Source organism: Papio anubis, chromosome 12 (genome assembly GCF_008728515.1).
Source record: "Papio anubis isolate 15944 chromosome 12, Panubis1.0, whole genome shotgun sequence".
Taxonomy (NCBI): domain Eukaryota; kingdom Metazoa; phylum Chordata; class Mammalia; order Primates; family Cercopithecidae; genus Papio; species Papio anubis.
Genome location: NC_044987.1, coordinates 96,038,515 through 96,058,029, shown reverse-complemented (window position 1 = coordinate 96,058,029; position 19,515 = coordinate 96,038,515). Strand labels below are relative to the sequence as shown.

At 41.0% G+C, this 19,515-nt stretch overlaps 1 long non-coding RNA gene across 1 annotated transcript in view; it reads right to left on the bottom strand.

Moving 5' to 3' along the window:
• The window catches only part of LOC116269762, a 296,445-nt gene extending 279,731 nt beyond the window's left edge, over nt 1–16,714 (bottom strand). Inside the window, exon 1 of the long non-coding RNA XR_004177520.1 lies at nt 13,948–16,714. This is a non-coding gene — a long non-coding RNA (uncharacterized LOC116269762). The remainder of the gene's footprint in view (nt 1–13,947) is intronic.
• Between the last annotated feature and the right edge of the window lie 2,801 nt (nt 16,715–19,515).

Below are 19,515 nucleotides of genomic sequence, written 5' to 3'. Positions count from 1 at the left end.
CTAGCTCTACCTTCAGCATGTTATTAACCTCTCCGTGCTACAGTTTTCTCATAGAGTGGCTATAATGATTAAATGAGATAATATACGTAAAATGCTTAGAACTATGTAATTTATTGTTACTTTGGGTTTTTTTTTTTTTCCTTCATTTTATTTTTGAGACAGAGTCTCGCCCTGTTGCCCAAGCTGGAATGCAGTGGCGTGATCCCAGCTCACTGCAACCTCCGCCTCCCAGGTTCAAGCAATTCTCATGCCTCAGCCTCCCGACTAACTGGCATTACAGGTGTACACCACGATGCTCAGCCAATTTTGGTATTTTTTGTAGAGACAGGGTTTCACCATGTTGACCAGGCCAATCTCAAACCCCTGACCTCAAGTGATCTGCTCGCCTCAGCCTCTCAAAGTTCTGGGATGACAGGTGTGAGCCAGTGCAGCCAATTTGTTGTTATTTTTATTGCTACAGCTATAATATACAATCTTACCTGAAGAACCACCAAGGGTTGGACTATGGCAAAATGTAGGGATGTTCTGCTCCTCTTACCATTCAGGGCCATCCTGCCTCATTTTATTGCATTCTCCTACCATTCAAGCATTTGGGAGCCTCATGCAAATTTCCCCTACCAGTGCACTCCCAGATCTCACTGTGATGGTAACAGCACTCTCTGGATCTTGTCTTTTACCAACTTCCCTTACCCTCATTCCCCATTCTGTCTTCTCATTGCAAGGTCAATGTCCAGTCCTTACCACCAATGCATGCTGTCATCACCAGTAGGAGTAAAAAAGAAGACAGAACTCCTCAGGATCCCTAAATGACCAAAGGCAAAGCCAAGGTTAGATAATGAGATTGATCCCTGAGGCAATGCTAGAACTTAGTGAGAGCTCCAGAACTCAGAAGGCATAGTTCCTTTCCACAGTGCCATAGGGCCAGCCTTGCAGCTCAAAGTAGCTGCTTTTTCAACTGAGCATCTGCCTCCTCATAGGTCTTCCAGCTCTTGATTGGCCTCACTTTAATCCACCTTTGAGACTTCCATAATCTTTCTAAAACTCAGAATCTAATCATGTCACTCTTCTACACCAGACCCTAAATGCAACGTCCTAAATACATACCGCCATGCCTGTCCTTCACACATACCTGGATGACAACATACCATACTCATTTGCAATTATTTGTTTACTTATCGCCACCGCCCCCGCCCCAATAGATTATGAGCTTCTGGAGATGAAGGATTCTGTCTATTCATCTTTGTATTCCCGCTATCCAGGAGAGTAGAAATATAGTTCAATGGTAAGTGGCATGGTTCCTAATCAAATTATCAAAATATCCAGGAGTTCAGAGATGAGAAAACAGTCTAAAACATTTAATACAAGTCCTTATTTACACAAATTTCTCTCTGAGAAAAATATCCCCAATATCTTCTGTTCACTGTCTTATGAGTTTTTTCTACTTTTTGTGCCATAACACTCCCTCCCACCCCCATCCACAGCCATCTATACAATTGGTCATGCCAATTATACTGAGTATCTCCTAAAGCTATCCTTTACCTTCTAGACTCACTACAATTATCTCAGTTTGGATCCCTTTACTCTCACCTGAACATTGACATCAGCCTCCTTTTTTGGTCACACCACAAATTCTTCCTCCAATTCATTAACCCAACTCTTTCTAAAAAAAAAATTTTTTTTCTTCCCCAAGACAAGGGTCTTGCTCTGTCACCCAGACTGGAGCTCTGTGGCACAATCTTGGCTCCCTACAACCTCCACCTCTCAGGTTTAAGCGATTCTCCTGCCTCAGCCTTAAGTGATTCTCCTGCCTCAGCCTCCAGAGTAGCTGGGATTACAGTTGCCCGCCACCATGCCCAGCTAATTTTTGTATTTTTAGTAGAGACATGGTTTCACCACGTTGGCCAGGCTGCTCTCGAACTCCTGACCTTGTGATCTGCCCACCTCAGCCTCTCAAAGTGCTGGGATTACAGGCGTGAGCCACCACAGCCGGCTCTAAAAATTTAATTAGATCACAAACCACACTCTCCTCTAGATATAATATTTGAAGGATCCCTATTGCCCAACAGGTATATTTTTAAAATTCTCACATGTCCCAGGAGCCCCCTTTGGCCCCTACCTCTTTTACAGTTTCATCTCCTACCACTTCACTTACCCATCAGCCTGCACTCTAGCCACAGAAAACCACAGGTCATTGGTTTACTGGTCCCAGGTTTCTGTGTAGTGAGTCATGTCTTTTAAGTGAAACATCTCCATCATCCACCCCTTAACCAGTTAACCTGGTTAACTTCTATGCATTTTTCAAGACCCAACTCAAAAGACAATTCCTTCAGAAACCTTCTATGATTCCCTTCTGAAATAATCAATTACACCATCTCTATTCACTTAGCACAATATATATGACAAAGTACTGTAAATATTTGCCAGTCTATCCCTCACTTTACTATAATCTCTTTGAGGTCAGGAGACTTCTTTTTGTGAATCTTAGCATTTGTCCAGCATGAAACCTAGTATCCAGAATAGAGTATGAGCTGTAATAAATATTTGATGAGGGAACGAGGGAGGGAGGGAGGGAGAAGGTGCTATTCTTTATATACAAAGGTGATACCACTACTATCCCATCAATACATTATACCTTTGGATATGTTTTCCAACACTGGGATGGTTTACATGGATACATTCGCATTCCATCATCCTTTTCACCCTGGGATCAATGACTCCAGCAGGGCTGAAGGCATTAAACAGACTCTGTGCAGGGACAAAACCAACGGGCTGTACCCAACTGACTTTGACCTCCTCATCAGTATCACTCACTCCCCAGCTGATCCTTGGCCTTACCATAAGATCAGCATGCAGCATAGCTTGGCATAGCTTGGGAGTGAGAAATGTAAGAGCAATCTTCAACCTTCAGTGAGACTGAGAGCACATGTGCAACATGTCAATGGATGAAGTTTTCCCTCCTGCCTTCCCCTAATATAGATAGCAAACATGGTGCTGGAATAAAGTTGAAACTAACAACTTGAGTGGTTGATTAAGCTCCTCAACTTCACTCCTCTGCTAACCAACTACAAAAGCCTTCAATATACACACCAACGTCAGAGAGATTTTGTCACTTAATTACTATAAAATAACCCCACAGGTTAATGCATGCTTAATCTCAAAGTAGTGGCAGTAACCACTTTGTTATTTATGTCAATTGCACAGTTAGAATCAGATGCAGAGATTTCAGGCCCTGAAATGTGAAATAACATCTGAATTAATAGGACAGAAGCAGCAAATCCTCCCACCCACCCCCAATACCTCTCCCTCCAAATTTGACCCACCATTTTACCATGGTCTGAAATTCTAGAACCAGAAATGTATTCCTTTGGTCTTTTTCTGTTAAAATGCAAATAACTTATAGGATGGATCACATATTAAACCATGGTCAATGAGTATGCCTTAGATTGGGCAAATTTAGCCATTTTTCCAGTGCCCTGGTGTTTACAGGAAATTGAAAGACTACTGGAGGCAATAACCTGAGTGGTTGGACTCAAGGGTAGAAGTAGTGCACTGTCAAGGGTAGAAGTAAAAGGGGCAAATGAGGAATGTGGGTCTGAGAAAGGAAACCTCACCTGTTTTATGTCTGTACTTCCTGCTTGACTTTGATAAAATTGCGGACAATTGCATGGAACTAAAAAGGTTGAGGAGTCTTTATCTAGCATCCTATTTTGCAGGATTGAGTTACTGAAATTTTCTTCTTCTGCATCACTAGCATCCCAAGAATGAGGCAGCATGAATTCCAACTCAGAGTTTCACTTTATACAGTGTGCATATTTCTGACAAGTTAGGGGTAAATAATTTTTATAAATCAAATCATAATATAGGTTTGCCAAGTGAGAATTGGAGAGGAGATCCTCTTGAATAGTAAAAACGTCTTGACTCTTTTGTATAAATGCATGCTATTGTAAATCAGGCTTGCTTGCCAAGAGGCACACTTACATTGTATGTTCTCTCTCTCTCTCTCTCTCTCTCTCTCTCTCTCTCTGAACATTTAGAACTCTATAACACTACCGATTTAATTTAGAAAATGCCTGCTCAGGTGAGCAAGTTTCTGCAGGAATGTGCTGATGATTTCATTATGCCTACATGAGATACACAGAGTAAACATTATCATCCCCAAACCGGTAAGAGATTTGTTTGTCTGACAACTTAGTAGAGGAACAAGAAATCAATCTCCTCTCATGGAAAATAGAAGAGACCCCAGGAACTAGAAAAGAGACTTGGCTTTTAGAGTGAGAACAACTGATAAAAATATATTTGAACAAAAGCCTCAGTTTCACCAATATTGTTTAAACAAAGTTAAAAATCATGATGGTATGATCATTGTGTCATATGAAGTTAGCCACTCAAGTTGCTTTCAACATGGATTAACAATCTAATGGGTGTTGTGACTAGAAAAGCATGTCTTGTATCTCATCAACTTCACTTGGCTTACACACAATGATGGTTAAGAATATTCTCTCTGGGTTGGGCCCAGTGGCTCACGCCTGTAATACCAGCACTTTGGGAGGCCGAGGCGGGCAGATCACAAGGTCAGGAGATGGAGACCATCCTGGTTAACACGGTGAAACCCCGTCTCTACTAAAAACACAAAAAATTAGCCGGGCGTGGTGGTGGGTACCTGTAGTCCCAGCTACTCGGGAGGCTGAGGCAGGAGAATGGCGTGAACCCGGGAGGCGGAGCTTGCAATGAGCCATGATTGTGCCACTGCACTCCAGCCTGGGTGACAGAGCGAGACTCTGTCTAAGAAAAAAAAAAAACGGCTTTTTTAGGTGGTATCTGGGGACCAAGTGAATCATGTCCCCAAAGAACTTGGAAATTTGTTTCCAAAGAGCCCCACTGACAGGTAAGTCAACACTGAATAGGAGGAAACAGAAAACCTACTGGATTCTTTACTGACACATAATCAGTGATGTTGGGACCTCACCCTGACCCAAAAAAAAAAAACATTTTTCAAAACTGTATGTATCCTTTTGCTCTAAATCCTTAACAATCTACTGATTAATAATGTAGCTCAAGTCCTGCAAAAGGAGCTATCCAGGCACAGACAGAAGTCATCCCTCACTGTAAATAATCACATTGGCATTCCAGTTTATTCATCAGTCTCGTGCAAACTGCATTAGTGAGTATCTGTCACCTTAAACCTGATCAAGTGTGAGTATGCTGATAAGGCCCATCATCTGTACCCCATGGACAGTGGCACATTCACAAAACTGCTGCTGTGTGATGCCAGTAAGCTGTTCTATGGCTTTATCCTTTCCGTGGACATTGATCTTTCTCCAAACTTTTCACTACTGTTTAAAATTTGATTTCCTTTGATGGCATTACTTAAAAAGCAGTATCTATACAATACCAAATGAGCTACGGGATCTATTTTACCTGGTCAGTGAAAACTCAGTTGCAATTATTTAGCATCACTGGCAGAGATGCAAGCCTAGACTTGACTATGATCTTTAATAACATCTGAGGTTAAATTTTTTTAGTGCAACAGACCCCTTTCAGAATCTGATGAAAGCTATAGATCCTCTTGACATAAAATTGCACAATCAAAAGATCTGGCGTTTTAAATGATCCATGGATCCCATCTACAGACTGCTATATAAGAAGCCTGATCTCATGCAAATCCCTCATGTTGTAATGGGGAAACTGAGGCTCAGTGAAGGGAAATGACTAACCCAAGGTTGCACAACTTGGGTTTGGTGCCTTCCCAAGAACAATGGGTTTAGGTGAAATATCGAATACCTTTCAATGGCAGAAAGAGAATTAGATCTTTAATGTCTTCAAACCAACAGTTATATGACCAATCACTTTTTCACTATATAACAAATCATACTGACATCATGTAGACACCATAATGTGAAAACCAGTTGGTCAATTCTGCTTGGGTACCAGCCTCTCCTGGGACATGAAAAGGGATCCAGAAGTATCTCATGACCCTGCTGACCCCCATTCTCTAAGCCAAACTGCATTTTGCCATTCAACTCCTGGCTCTTTATTTTTATCTTTAAAAATGGGAAAGCAGAATTGACCAACCCAATCTGGAAAAAATTCCAGGCGTTATCAGTGCTTCCTCCTGCATCCTGGAATATATCAGGCAAACTTCAGGTTTGTCCAGTGATTTCAAACAATTATAAGAAGAAACTCACAATTGGCTAAAAATAGCCGATTTATCCAAACAGACTAAGCTGGTCAAGGAAAACAGACAATCTAAAGGATCTAGGAAGGTTTTTTCCTAAAGCAATTTCTCTGTGAAACAGTAACCAACATTTCTATGGTGTTTTGTATTTTATAAAGTGATTTCAGATGCATGCATATATCAATCTAGCAAAGAAAAGGAAAGCAGCAACAAATTCTATGAGCAGTGCCTTTATATTAAATATTTTACTTCCAAAACAACTCAGAAGTACTATTTTTACCCATAAGGAATCAGACTCAGAGTGGCTAAGTAATTTGAACAAAGTCACGTAGCAATTAGCAAAGCCAGGATTCAAATCCTGATATCTGAGTACAATCCTATTTTCTAGACGACAGATGGAGGTTATGGGAAGTTAAGTCATTGGCCTCATATATCTAGCAACTAAGTGATAGGGCCTATATTTGAATTCCCATCTCTAGATCCTAAAGCAAGCATTCATTCTATTGAGTCAGTATTTCTTAACATTCTCTGCAAAGCCCCTAAATGAAAATCACCCAGTTACCCGTCCTTTAGAGAAAATAGGTCCAGCGTCAGGGTTCTAAAAGCATGACTTCTGGACCAGCTGCACCCCCATTACCTGTGAACTTGTCAGAAACACAAATCCCCGGGCCCCACCGTAGACCTACAGAATCGGAAACTCTAGAGGTGAAATCCAGTGAGCTGTGGTTTGGTAAGTCACCCAGGTGTTCCTGATACCTGCTAAAATTTGAGAGCCACTGATCTAGCGGCAGCCTTTCCCTTAATCTCCTCCATGAAAGCAACTCATTCACACCTGAACCTTTTCTAGAGCGAACGACTGTAACACTTGTAACCTCACCTTAATAACCGTCGAAAGGTACTCAGTATTTGATCTATGCCCATCATACTCGGGAAGGCACCAAATCCCTTGGGGTTTGATCATACCATCAAATTTCATTTTAGTCTCTTCCTCAAACACAATTGAAAAACAGGGGACTCAAGGGTCTGTGAAAAAATTAAGCCTGAATATGTCCTCAGAAATTGACTCCTAAAGAAAAGAGGATTCCAACAATATCGTTTGCATAAGAGCATTTCATGACTCTGAACAGAGATTTTTCATGCAGAAACTTATATTAGAAAATGGAGTTTCCTCCAAGAGAATCCACCAGGGTGGGTTGTAAGGCTTTGTTTTAGAGCTGAGCTTGGCAACATGACGTCGGTGTGTGGGCTTTTCTCAGTTTCCTTATTCCTTGGTGGGTGGTTTGTTTTATGACACTAAATGTTCTTCTCAAGCAGGTGTTGGCTAGATGGAATAAAACTAATTAGTCTGATTTGGGGAAAACCGGGTCTAGAAGACTGAAATTCAGACTATGTCTGTGTTATTTACTTGAATTACATGAGTGTTCTAACAAGGGGTGAAAATGTATTACTTTTCCTGGAGTATGCTACATTTTATCATGGAAAGCACAATCAGTAGTACCAAATACAAGTATAATGTTCACTGGTTAAACCAACACGATCCTGCATCTCCCAATTTATTGCTTAGCAATTGAATTCACCTGGAGTCAGGACAGCCATGGGCAAAGGTCTTGCAAGGAATGATGCAACATTGCCATCTTGTGGTTTCGAGCTGAAAATGACTGAGGCAGAAATAATATCCACCCCCATTAAAACAGGCTTCTCTAAGTGTCTCACCTTTGCATTTTCAGCTGAGAATTCGGCTGGTAGGGAAGAGACAAGGCCTATTTCCAGGTGGACACGAGACACAGTAGAAACTGGGTAATCAGGTTTACCCTCCTGAGCTCCCATTGTCCCCTCTCGTTCGATTCATTGAGCTCTCTCCCCACTCTGCTCGTCTTGTTATTAATAGAAGCTACTGTATGACTCCAGCTTGATCAGCCTCTGTCATTCCTGAATCTCAGCTGCCAGCCATTTAAGTGTGGCTCAGAAATCTAAATCACATGTTCTATTCCCTTTCTGATTCTCCAGGTTTCAGAGCCCACGCCCATCCATTAGGAACCAAATCTTATTCTGGTCTCTAAGAGAAAAAGAATAGAAACTCAGAAACTCTAACAATGATCACTCCAGCTGTTCATTTGCCTGATCCTCAACATTTTTTACTTCTTTATTAATCATGTAGGAGTTATGATAAGTGTAAATATCAAGGAGTCTGACAATCCATCGATACCTTTAGGGAAAGAATTTTCTAAATGAATCAAAGACATATCAGTAATCTTATGTATCTGCAAAAAAAAAATCTCCCCCAAATTTGCATTAATTTACTTTCTCAATCCCAATAGCATATGCTTACTTATAATCAGCCAGTGAAAAACTTGACCACGTACAATGTACCAAGCATTGGGCCATGTGTTTTGGATAAGATAATAAAACAGACCTGACCCCAGCAAACATGTTGCTGGCCATCTAAGAGGGAGGATGTATTTCATTTTCAAAAATCTATCAGGGTTATCAGTTTTGCCAAGGAGGAGAAGTACAAAGTACAATTGTGGAATCCCTCTGCGAGATTTTCTCACCTTTCCCATGAGGCAGCAGGGTGGTGTCACACAAAAAGCATGGGTCTTAGATCTAGGTTTGTATTCCAACCTTCACACACATCAGCTGGTAATGTGGACAGGTCAGTTTAACTCTTGAAACCTCAGTTTTCTTATAACCAGAATCCATACATATTTCTCTACTTCATGAGAATAGCAAGAGGATTAAATGTGGTTTAATCCACATCGAAAAGATGTTCAAGTTCCTGGCACAGAATAAATGGTAGCAACTTTCCCTCTCCTTTCAACCAGGATGCTTCTGATAAGTCACTTGGTAACTTCTTCACAACTTCACCTTAGAGCTGGTGTGCAGTACTTAAAGACTGAAGAGTGAATTTATTATCCACCCTGCCCCCCAAAAAAGTCTGGTTACTCTATTTTTTAAGGGTTATCCCCATTTATTAATGACTCTACTGCATCACAGGGCCTGTGATATCTATGCTATTTCTAATTCTCGAAACTTTAAATACTACATTTCAAAGCTAAACACACATACAATTAATATCTGGTAAGTCTCATTATCTGCAGTGGGTGATGAAGGCTCCTTCTTTCTCCTAGTATGAATGACAGCTTTGGTGTTTCCTAATTAAGAAGTTAAATTCAAAATGTCTTTTATCCTCATCCCTAGAGGCAAGCTGGCACTTAATGTAAAATGAAACATTTGGGATGACCATTTGAAGGCACGGTAGGAGATTTTAAAAGAATATGTATATCTGTTTGCTCGAATCTGCTTGCTATCAGCTCCGGTCAAACTGTCATGCTAATTCTCTCATGCTCACTCTCAGCTCTTCTGAATCGGCCAGGAAAGATCTTTTTTCCATATTTCCTCCACCTTGGGAGGCACTGCTTCCTGCTGATGCCTTTATAAACTGGAGTCTAACTTTGGAGTTTACAGAGAAGACTAGGAAATGTTCATTTCTAAAAGAATTTTAAGAAACATGAAAAAACCCACACACTGTAGCAGGATCAATATTCACTTATACTGCACTCCGAAGTACAAAAATAAATAGCCTTTTTATTCTTCTGTAATTGATCTGGTCTTTTTCACAGGCTTTCGCCCAGTTGATGGCAAGAGAAATAGATGTTTATCTGACCTAGTAATTTAGACTTCCTGGGCATCATCACATCTCTGCTTGAATGACCTGGGTAAATGCTCAGTGTTTTAGAGACTGAGCCCCCTTCCCCTGCTTCTCCTACAATGCATCTTGGAGTACGGGAGAAAGGATGTGGCTCATGTAGCCTTGAGGAGGCAGAGGGGAGGGAGCCGGCTGGAGTCCTAGACAGGCAGGTTGGTATCTGCTGCAGAGGGCCCAGGCTGGGCTGGCCCCTGGAGACTATCGAGGCATGACCCTGTGCACTGGGCATTCTGCTGGGGACCTCTTTGTAAAGTCTATGGCTGTTGTACCTCAGGATGCCGGACTCAGCTCTTGCTTACAGGGTGGACGCATCCAAGGCCTGGCCAGGAAGCCCTGCCCTGCTGTCCTCAGCAATATGGCTCCTTTGTCCATGAAAGCAACCCCTTCCTGCCGTATTCCCCAGTCAGAGTCTGCAAAATTCAGCCAGCAGCCCTCAGGGCATGAGGAACACCTAGGTCCCTTTCAGTCATGTGAAAGTTAAGAGAGATTCAGGAAAGCCAAACCCAGGTTCTCCTCAGCCTAACCAGACTATGTTGACCAGTGTCCTTTAATGAAGCTGCCCACAGAATGCTACGGGGGCAACCTGTGAAACAAATCCACTCCTAGAATAACAAGCGTGCTGGTGGTATACACACACATGCATGGGCTTCCCATCTTCTGGGTTCAGGCTCAGCAAAAAAAAATATCAAAACCTGTGCGTTCACCCCTTCCTCATTCCCTGCACCCCCTCTTTTCACAATGCCATGTAAGAAAAGGTAGACTTGAGTTTTGGCTTCTTCTAAAAATTGTTCTCCTTTGGGGCATTGAATCTTGTGCCCTACGTGCTATCAGGCAAGGGGAGTAGCCTCTACATTTAGAAAAATCGTAATGCTTTAATCACCTGCGGCCTACTTCTTGATCTGGTAAAAACAAACAAACAGAAAGCCAGGGGAAGGAGTAAAAGGAGTTTAAAACATCTAAAATTTTGTTTTACTGCAGAACCAGAAAATACTACTTTAAATATCAAAATTGGAATACTAACTTTTTGTATCCCTCTTGTAACCATTCTAAGAGGTAGGAGGACGCTCAAGCGAACTACAGAGATTTTGTGTAGGGAAGTGCAAAAGAAAAAGAAATCTCAAAAACACCATCCTATTGTACTCTGCCATGGCTCTTCAGTTCGATTCTCCAGATCCTTACTGAGTATCCACTACATCTTCACCATTAGAGTACTACAGGCAGCACAGAAAGGATACGACATGGTTTGTGGCTTCGAGGAACCTCAATCTAACAGGAAGAAGGACCCTACTCTTGAATAATAAAGGACAAGATCAGACTTGCACAAATGAGCGGTGAAGGCAAAAAATGCTAGAGCTGGTAGTTCAAAAGGCACTCTGCAGAGTTCTCATTCCTCTTCCTCCACTGCTATTGTGAAGTTCTTTATTTTTTTTAATCTCCCTGCTGCTTGAAAGGAAAGCACTGAAGCAAAGAGAAAGCAAGCCACCACTGCACGCTCGTGGCTGCCGACAGTCCTTTTGCCAGGATCCAGCAATTCTCTGAGGTATAAGCAGAGTGGATGAGGACACCTACAGGGTCTCAATTTTGCATATGCAATTGGTGCCTATAATTATTTTGATTGCTTCACAGGTCACATAAGGCTTTTCGAAGCAAACATCCACTAATTAAATATTATGCAAAATGTGTTGCTCCTGTGCAGGCTTCTATATGTGAAGTACATGCTACTAAAAAATCATATCAAATCAAACATGTCTGCATTGGTTCATTAACATCCTTAAAGAGAGTGGTAGATGTAATTTAAGAAAATCCATTTTGTGTATGTGCCACATTTTCTTTATCCAGTCTAACACTGATGGGCATTGGGTTGGTTCCAAGTCTTCATAGCCATTAAAAAAAATGAGTTTATGTCCTTTGCAGGGGCATGGACGAAGCTGGAAGCCATCATTCTCAGCAAACTAAAACAGGAGCAGAAAACCAAACACCACATGTTCTCACTGGTAAGTGGGAGTTGAACAATGAGAACACATGGACACAGGGAGGGGAACATCACACACCAGGGCCTGTCAGCAGTGGGGGAGAAGGGGAGGGAGAGCATTAGGACAAATACCTAATGCATGCGAGGCTGAAAACCTAGATGACGGGTTGATGGGTGCGGCAAGCCACCGTGGTACATGTATACACATGTAACAAACCTGCATGTTCTGCACATGGATCCCAGAACTTAAAGTAAAATAAAAACATAAAATAAATTTCAAAAAGAAAGAATCCATTTACATAGAGACTTAGAGGATGTAGAACTAAATGTTTCCAGTGTTACTCTGGATTGTGTGTTTTTCTTTGCTTTTAAAAAAAGATTAGCATCAACATTCAATAAGCCAAATAGAGCATGAAGTGTAACATCCAGAAGTGAAAATTTCTTATACTTAGTTTTCTGTAGATATCTCATTTGAGAATCACTTAGATTTCTGTCAAAAGGAAAACACAAGAATAGAGGCCAGGAGACCTGCCTGTGGACAGGGTCAGGCAGGCAGATGGACAGACAGGAGGAGAGAGAGAAAGTCACCTGTCACTGACACGTTTTTCCACCTCTGAAATCAGATCACAGATTCTCTGTTTTCTTTAGCCTCCTGCTCCACGGCCTTCCCCAGTGAGTGGATCCACATCTGCTCCATCAGACTGGCCTGAAAAGCCATGGCCTCCATGTGGGCCTTCCCTCTAGGCCTGTACGATTAACTCACATGCTAAATCGAATTTCTCTCCTGTACAAACCTTCAGTGCTTAATACCACAGGGACAAAGATAATTCTCTTTCCCCACCAAGGTTTGATCATCTGAGGCTATAAAACAAACCGACAGTAGATTAACAGGAGAAAAGGTATGCAAATGTATTATGTGTACATGCACATGGAAGCCACACGAAATAGAAGATCCGAAGAAGGACTGACGACTGAAGATTTTATACTGTACAAAAAACTAGAGGCTGGGGCTCCTGGAGGAAGGTGGTGACAGATTCTAGGGGGGATAAGGGGAGGAAGCCATGGATAAGCAAAACCTGTCTTATTATGCTGAATTATCTCAGGGAGCAGCCCTCAGAAAGAAGAGATGGGAGCTTGTGATTAAGTTCCTCTGCCGGACCTTCAAAAGTGACTGACCTTCAGTCTGCTTTGCCTGTGAGATCATCTTTCCTGGACCTAGAATAGGGGATCTCAGAGAAAACCTCTGCCAGCATCCCCTGTTTGCTTTACCAATGTGGTTAGATGCAAATTTCCTCTACAAGATGATAGCTTTTCAGCGCTATTTCTGTGTCTGCAGTTTTTCTGAATAACCGGCTCAAAATATGCCAAAGAAGTGTATCTGGGGGCGGCATAGTCTGGTTTCCCACAGCATCTCCAGCCTGCCTTTCTGATTCTCACTCTGTAATCCTCAACACACAGCCTCAGTGATTCTTCAAGCTCTCCATGGCCTTTAGTCACCTTCTGTTTCTCAAATTCCTTGAAAAGATCAGAGACGGATTTGTCCACGGAGTGCAAGTCTGTACCAAGCTGACCTTTTTCTTTCAGAAGGCCCTCCAGGTATTGCCGGCCTCAGCTCTATCAAGCTCCTTCTGTTTCTGAGCCTCCCCAGTCATCTGGATTATGATCCCTTCAAACCCAACCATGATTTTACCCATCTCCAGACATTGCACTGGGAGCCCCTCCTACTTGCTTTTCTATTCCAGGCTCTCCCTTTAGGAGGCTTTAACCACACCGGGTCCTCCTGTGTGTCCTGCAGCCTTGTCCTTGTTGGGGCGGCGGGACAATGAGCAGAGATAAGCTCATGGCCCCCAACAGGTCAGAAATGGTCCCCCACAGGAACAATTAGAGCTAAGACATCAAATCCCACTGGCTTTGTTTTAGACAGACTTTCAGAGCAAGGCTGTGTGCATCACAAATGCTGTTGGTCTCATTAGCCATAGGACTCAGTTTCTAAGGGCTGTCTTCTAGAAAAGGTCAAAATTAAGGGAGAAAAACTCTTTTCCCCAGGACAGACTTCTTCAACAGAAAAGTTGCAAACTACTACAAATAATTTACCTCATTCCCTGTGCCTAGAAGATCTGCTCGATCTCTGCAGCTCTCCTCTTTGAGGCCCGTGGCAGGCTCCAGGCCCTGCTGGGATCATGGAGATGCTGATACTATGGGTGGAAGGGCAAATACAAATCAGACAAAAAAAAAAAAAAAAAAGCGCCAATTCTTTTTGTTGCAAAGAAACAGGAAAGAGACCTTTCCCCATGCCCTTTTCTTTGGGCATTTACCTTAGAAAACTAGTAAGTGTAAGCTTTTTCTCTGCTGCTTTGAAATGTATATAAATCTTTTTAAAAGCTAAATAAGTCTCTTACCAATTTTACAACCCAGGAATGTTTCCACAAGGACCTGGGAACCATCTCTTTGAAATATAATCATCAAGGAAGATAAGGCTCCTATCTCTCAGTTTCCTGGGCAGGGTAGGAACCTAACTTCAATTGATGCCTGGATCCAAATTGTAAGTCTACCTCCTATCATAAAGAAGTGGGAATTTTATTTTTCCTTTAGATAAAGGCTATTACCAAATGCGGATGGTCACCTCCAAATTCCAGGTGATTTTAGAATGAACTGCCTACAACAAATGGTGCTGGTAAAGCCTCTTGAGGATCAGTTCTTGTTTATCTTGAGAACACGTACGTAATGGGTTGCATCTGCTTGGCTATGTAAAAGCGTGAGACTTCTTTCTGTCTTTGCCAAAATCACTTAATGGATTGCCTGGGATGTGCATCACATTCTGGTTCAATGCTTATTCAATAATAACACTTTTTTCTCCTATGTTTGTTAGAGAAGTTTAATGGATTGGCAAGAGGTTTTTCTTCCTTTGTGCTTTGCGTATGTGTTCCAGATTTTCCATATTGCATACTTATTACATATGTGATCTTAAGATATTTTAACATTATTCCATAGAATTAAAATAATTAAATTTATTGCTGAGTGTTTAGTTGCCTTGGGTTAAAATAAAACCAAATAGAAATTAAATATCAGGAAGAATAATTCTATACTATCCTGGATAACTTCTAACATTAACTATTATAGGCCTGATTTCTCCATCTGAGAAATGAGGATTATATAACTCATATTAATCAATTACAGGTTTTTGGAAGCTGTTTAACATCTTCAAATTTATCTCAATGTACAGTAAGCATCTGGCTTAAGCACAATTCTCCAGGCCCTCCTGAATTTTATAAAGCTTTCTCTGATGAAGAGAGACTTCTTTTGAAATGATGACTCTTCTGTTAAGAAAGGGAGAAACCAAAAGTTCAGTGATTTTCAAGAAGTCAGGATATAAAAAGTAAAGAAAGGGGTCTCTTTGACATTAGTATAAACCTACCACCCTATGTCACCCCTATGATCTATTATAAAAATTTCTGTCAGCAAAACATTCAGAGATTTACTCATTGAAAGTGTTGTTCATTGTTTTAATTGAACATACTTTAAACCCTAGAAATAAACAGTTTCCATACATTTACTTACACTTGAAGAATTTCTTGGTGTCATGGCAAACCCCAATCATCTCCAGTGGGGATGGTACTAGTTTCAAGAGGCCAAAGAAGTGACCTAGAGCCAGTGAAGGAGACATAGGGTTTTATCAGGGGCTTACACACAAGGGAGAGAGTCTGGTCGTGGCTGGACTGGACAGGATAACTGCATGGGCCAGGGGCACCACCTGGCCAGAAGAACCACCTTGCATACAGCCCAGTGGCAGCAAGCTGGTCAGGAAAACTGCAATGGCTTGCAAACAGCATGCCATTTGTATAGCATTTTCCCTTAATGGTTAGTGGTTTTGCCTGGTTTCAAAGTCAGAATCTGGTCCTTTGTCTTCCCTCCCCTTAATGGCCTCTACCTGGGTGGGTTTATTTAACCCAAAACTCAGGGCCCCATCCCCTATATGGCCCATGTTCCATGGGATGGGCCAGGGGCTCAGATGTTCCTCATAGACAAGGAATGAAAACTTCAGGTCAGCTGCTCCCAGAGTCCCTGTCTCAGAACACACATTCGGGTGTGTCTGCCATACCAGGTCATTTTAAGGGTGTGCATATATTATTGCTATCAGATGCATTTACCCTACACTTGGCAATAAATAATGGCATCATAACAAAGACTAATAATGCTTTTTATTGCATTGAATCTTTTATCAACCCTAAGTTTAAATAGGGTCATGTAAGATAACTAAAGAATAAAAGACACAGGAGGCTCTCCGGTACCTAAATCCCTACATTAAAACTCACAAGTAGGCCTCCTATTAGGTTGGTGCAAAAGTTATTGTGGGTTTTGGCATTACTTTTAATAGCAAAACCCACAATTACTTTTGCACCAAAAGTGTTAGACTAAGCGTCTTTACTAACTTGGATTTTGCCACTAATAACACAAGAAATCTCCAAATTCCTAAGAGCCACACAGGAGGCAGCAGAGCTGAACAGTTAAGAGCATAGGTTTGGAATCAAATAGATCTGACTCTGAAATCAGGCAAAACCACTAACTAACCATGTGACCTTGGTCAGGTTCTTTAATCTCGCTGCAAAGTTTCGTCAGCTGAAAAGTGAGTTAAAAAATTAGATGAGATAATATCCTCATAGCCACTAGATATTGTTCTAGAATTGTTTTATCCAGCTCTGTCATTCAAATATATATCAGAGTTCTTAGCTTTGTATATGCCAGTGTCTCAGTTTATGACTTTGGTAATTTGTCTTTAAAAAAAAGGAAGAAGAGGGCTAGGAGTGGTGGCTCATGCCTGTAACCACAGGATTGTGGGAGGATCTCTTGAGGCCAGCCTGGGCAACAGAGTGAGACCCCATTTCCACAAAAAGTAAACAAAATTTAGCCAGGCATGGTGATGTGCGTTTTTAGTCCCAGGTACTCAAAACACTGATGTGAGAGGATCACTTGAATCCAGGAGTTTGAGGCTGCACTGAGCTATGATCACATCACTACACTCCAGCCTAGTCAAACCATGTCTATTAAAAAAAAAAAAAAAGGTAAGGTTGACAAAATAATTTCACAAATTATCAGGTAATCAAAAGCCAATAAAACCCAGCCTGACCTTCAAATAAGGCCCAAATTCTTTGGTTTGTCCCTTTAAGAAAGCAAAGCTATGAGTCCATCACTCAGCCAAAAATAACGTAAAAATCCAACTGCAGCTCATTCCTATCAGAGAGATTTATTGCTTTCAACCCAATTTATCATTCTATGGTACAAATCAGCATCTCTACAGCATGTTTCAAATTAATGAAAAGGCATTCCTTTCTATCCAAGGTATAATCAAGGCAATTTACTTCCAAACATAATCAAGACATTACATAAAGGAAGATTAAACATATGAGGAATCTTTTCATGTGTGAAGTTAATTGATATTCATATCTTTTTTTTAGGTTTTAAGTGAGAATTCTAAAAGAATAGATTTTCCAAAATATCCCAACTCAGCAGAGTTCTGCAATACTTCTTCAGTGAAGACCACACTTTCCAGTGAAATAACTCCCAGGCTATGGGGAACTAAGGGACACTCAGGTCGTAAATTTATTATGGGGCTGCCAGTAGCTACATTCAGAGCTCCTGGAACCCTTGACCAGAGCTCCTTCAGAATAATCAGAAGAGGGCAAAAAGAATGATGGAAACATGTTCTTTCTTTCAGTAAAACTCAGAGCTATGTATTTTAACAGTCCAGATAGGGACAAGATCATTAGTAGTTCTTAGAATGGGAGAGCAGTGGAGAGAAAGAAATTCTAGTCTTGTTTGTTCATCTCTGTTCTCTTGAAAAAAGTGTTTACTTGCAATATTCATCTCCATAAAGGGGACTGGTAACCTCTGCTGAAAGCCAAAGAAATGCCTTATTTAGACAATAGACATGGCAGCCTCCATGACAAATGAGAACCCTTAATAGATTTCCCTGATCCCAAATCTCTACTCCAGCATTTCTATGACCCCTTCAACTTCCTCCTGAGTAACTCCAGGGCATTCTCCTCTGACATGGAAATATTGCAGGGGAGTAACATTACGGTACCATGAATAGTCACCACCCACGTTGGCCAACTATCTTCAATGGTTAAGTGTCCCTTTTATCATACGCTTCCCCACACTTCCATGGAATCTACGTTTTGAAAGATTTTGCCAATAAAACAAACAAAATTATAAAAACACTCCTCTGTTCCTCATTTTTAAAATTAATGTAGGACATAGGAAGTGTCCAGTTCAGCACAGGGCCACCAGCATCACCACAGTGAATTGATATAATCCCCATCAAAAGCCAGTAAGAGTGATGCAGAGCCCAGTTTCTAGAAGCAGAGCACCTGGGTTGGAATACCAGCTCAGCCACTTGCCAGCTGTGTGACTTTGAGCAAGGTAGAAAACCTTTCTGTTCCTTAATGTTCTCATTTGTAAGATGCTAGTAATAATAACACCTACCCTAAAGTGTTGTTAAAGAGACTAAACGAGTTAATATATATTTAAAGAACTTATAACAATGTCTGAAATAGAGTAAATATTTATTCATTCTAGCTCTTATTATTTTTAACAGCTTTAATCCTAGAAGTAATTCTAGGAAATATTCTTAGCAACTTGTATGGCTGGATGTTTGGACCTAAGTGAAGAACCTTGCATTAAGGTCTTTTAAAAGTTTTATCTTGTTTTCATGTGGCTCACAATTCAGTTGTCACTAGTGTAATTAATTATAGCTTTAACACTATCATTCTGTATCAAGTGACGTGAAAATAAATGACAATCATTCATAATAGACTAAGGATGTCAGTAACACTAGTGCCGATCACGTAAACCCCAGATTTTTCAAAGCGACTATTTCTTCATTCATAAAGTGTCACTAGGAAGTGTATATTGTTTCCATTTCCCTGATTTAATTTGGAAACTCAAGATATAAGCTGTTATTTGATGTAAGCCAAACATTTTGGGGAGCGGAGGATGATAATGGATCAAGAAAAGTCAATTAATTGTATCAAATTTTCTGAGGGAAATGGGTCAAAATGCCCTGAATGGCAAAGTATATTACTATGTCCATATGAAATAAACAATGCAATAATCTTGGCATAAGGACACTACTCTGAAAATGGCAGTAGCCCAGTCTTTCCAAGCACTGAAATAGATAACTATCAAGAGGGTGAGAGAGGCTGTATAGTCTTCATACCAGCCACCATCAGGGCCACCAGAATTGTGACACTGTTCCCAAGTGCTGACTGACTCCAGGCAGACAACCTTCAACCTTTTTCACTACTACAAGCATCTTTTGAGAAAGCTAACTGTAGCCAAAAGAAAAAAAAAAAAAAAAAGACACCTCCTCTCCCAAGCCAGGGTCTAGTACTGGCTCCGTAAGCTTAAGAAGTTACTCTGTGGCTCAATTTCCTAACCCGTAAAATGGAAATAATACTGATACCTACTTAGGGAGTTTTATGATAATTAAATGAGTTAATGTATGTAAAGCTTCTAGAACAGTACCTGATACAAACTAAATGTTACTCTTACTTTAAAAAAAAAAAAAAAATACAAGTTTCTAAGCTTTTCTTCAAACCTAGTGAGCCAGAATCTGCAAATCTCCCCGGATGACTGTGATATGCAGCAGCTCTGAGAACCATG